This window comes from Camellia sinensis, chromosome 2, assembly GCF_055761805.1.
Source record: "Camellia sinensis isolate YWXY chromosome 2, ASM5576180v1, whole genome shotgun sequence".
Classification (NCBI taxonomy): Eukaryota; Viridiplantae; Streptophyta; class Magnoliopsida; order Ericales; family Theaceae; genus Camellia; species Camellia sinensis.
In genome coordinates this window covers 200,975,636-200,978,851 of record NC_138962.1, presented here as the reverse complement: position 1 = coordinate 200,978,851, position 3,216 = coordinate 200,975,636, and positions in this window count along the sequence as shown.

The window sequence follows — 3,216 nt, the reverse complement described above, 5'->3', positions numbered from 1 at the left end:
AAGGTTATTTCAGCCTCTTTAACAAAAGAAAAAAAAGCCATGTGGCCTACTGTAGCTGAGGTACCAAGGCATGTGCATTGATTTTTTACAAACAAATTTTGGAAACCCAGGATACACAGGACAGACGGTGGCAGTGTTCTCGCTGCCGCCTACACCAACGTTATGTATTTTTTAAATATTTATATGGACAGTTTGGTAAATTAACATTTTACCACCATTTCAAAAATATTTTTTAATATAAAAATTTTAAAAAAATTTATCCTACCTTTTTCTAAGAAGCACGGATACTTTTAAGAAGGTGACGTATTCGTGTCGGACACCGACACTTTTCGGACACTTCCCGACACGTGTCCGACACTCCTCAAAACGTGTCATGTTTTTTAATTTTTCTTAAAGATCCGGACACTCTTTGGACACTTGGAGGACAGATGTGTTTATCGCTTAAACACACGTGTCCATCAATTAGACACAAGTGAAATTAATTATAAGTTTGAACAAAATAATTTAAGATACAAAATAAAACAAAAACCATATGAATTTATAAGAATTAGTGTCATATTGCATTTTTCATTATCTTTAAATGATATATCCATATATATAACATATAATAAATATATATAGAATTATATATTTTATGCGTGTCTCGCACGTGTCGTGTCCTGCATTTTTTGAAAATTAGCGTGTCGGCGTGTCCGCGTCGTATCCGTGTCGTGTCGCGTGTCCGTGTCCGTGTCCATGCTTCATAGATCTTTTTAAACATAAAAACTAAAATAACTTATTAAGATAGTCAAAAATTAAAAAAACTTATAAAATAGCCACTTTCAAAACATCCACATTATGATCTCAATTATTGGTGTACAGAGAAATTTGACAGGAAGTGGATTTTTTTTAGTCTATAATTTAAATTGGAGAGTGTTGTTTGTATTGTAGGATTTATTACGTATCTCGTTTCAATTAATTGAATTATTTATTTTGTTGAGTAGCTCCGGTATTTCGTTCACAAAAAAGAAAAAGTTAGAAAAATTTGATAATTTTCGTCTATTTAGTTTATCGCGTTTGTCACTAAAAAATATATTATAATTGTGTTTTTAAAAATAAATTATTCATTTTTTTTGACAAACGTAATAAATTGAATAAGTTACAATTATTAAATCAACTTAAAATTTTTCGTGTAAATAAAATACACAAAATACATATCAAAATAAATGGTTAGAATTATTGAAATTGAAACAACACCATCCAATCTAGATTTGGACTAAAGGGATCCCACCTCCAATTTGATTTATTGTTATTTAGTAGTTAAGAAATAAAAAATGACACATTTAATAAATTGTAATTTTTTATTTGTTAAGATAACTACATAGATGACACTAGGGGTACTCAGCGAATATTCCGATCCATTCAAACCAACCGAATCGAATCAATTTGTCACATTTTGAACAGATGTGTGATGACGAGTGGATAGTTGCAGATTGATTTTTTTCAATTCGTCTAGTTTTGGTCGGATAGAAGATTTGAGATTCCTTTAACCGTAATAGAACCGCCAAACTGCGAGCATGCTTAGTAATTTATAAAACTTTATTTTTCAATTTGTTTAGATATTCTGTTTGTGTTTTCAATTAAAAAAGAGTTTAGATATTCTGTTGTGTTTTCAATTTGAAAATTCTTTTATCAAATGGCAAGTGTTGATATTTAATATTTTTGTGTGAAAAATATAATGTTTAATTTTTGTCATTTTAAAAAAAATCAAATTAAATAGTTTTTGAATAAAAAAAAAGTAATAATAGTTTTGATAATGCATGATTTTTTTTATATGTATTTATAATTAGTATTTGACAATTTATTTGATAATCTTTTGATTATGTTGAGTTGGATTGTTAAAAAAAATAAAATAAAACAAAAATTTGTTGACAAAATGTTGTATTATGTTCAAAATTTTTAAAATTTTAAATCGCTAAATCGATTCGCATCTATCCGCTAATTCGCCAATCCACTCAATCTGCATCAGCCAATCTGACAGATGAATACAGATTGATTTTTTTTTAATCCGCCAATCCGACAAACGGATGGTGAATTAGAGGTTCCCCGGCCGTAATTGAACCACCCGTACCCCTAGATAACACCCTAAGGAACTCGAGGACTATTTAATAATTTTTCAATAATGAGGTTGTTTGTTGTACATGCTATTGGGTTGTAAAATTGTCGTGGCCTGGCCTGGTCCACCTGAGCCTGGGCTTAGGTTGGCCTACTGTTGGGCCACATGGGCTTGGCTGGAGTTGTGGGCTGGAGTTGTGGGTCTTTTTTTTTTAAAAAAAATAATTGATATATATTATATATATTAGGGGTGAGCAGCGGATATATCGATCTGCCAAAATCGACCGATCTGAACCGATCCGCCACATTTTGGACGGATGCGTTATGACGAGCGGACGGTTACGGATTGATTTTCTCCAATCTGCCAATTTGGCGGACGGATGGCGAATTTGAGATTCCTTTAGCCGCAACCGAACCACCAAACCGCGAACACCCCTAATAATTTATAAGACTTTATGTTTTCAATTTGTTTAAATATTTTGTTTGTGTTTTCAATTGAAAAAGAGTTTAAATATTCAGTTGAAAAAAAGTTTTCAACTTGAATATATTTTTTGAATTGAAAAAAATAAACGTATTGTTTATCTATATTTTTTGGTTTTTAAATTTAACTCTAAAAATAATAAATAGAAAATATGATATATGCTAGTTGGTTTTTATTTTCAAAAACATAAATAGATGTAACAATACAGAGACATACAATCTCTACTACTGCCCTGTTCATGGTTTTGATGGTTTGAATTATTATTAGATTTTAAGAATCACAGATTGTAATACTTTATGTGGATGAATCATGCTGTTATTGTAATATATGGATGAGCCATGCAGTGATTGTGATATTCTAAAGTTTCAAACTTTCTTTTTTTGGATGAGACATACAGTGATTGTAATCAGCTTGTTTGTTTTCATATTTCAAAAAACACTTTTCAGAAAATTCTACTTTCTTATTTTTCGTATTTTTTTGTTTTTACTGAATTTTTTTAATATTTTAAGCAATTTTTTTTTACTTTTTAGACGCACCTAACATAAATACACCTAAAAGGTATAAAAATTGTAAAAAAAATCTTTTAAAAATTCACTAAATACCAAAAATACAAAAAAAAAATTACAAGAACTCAGTACATT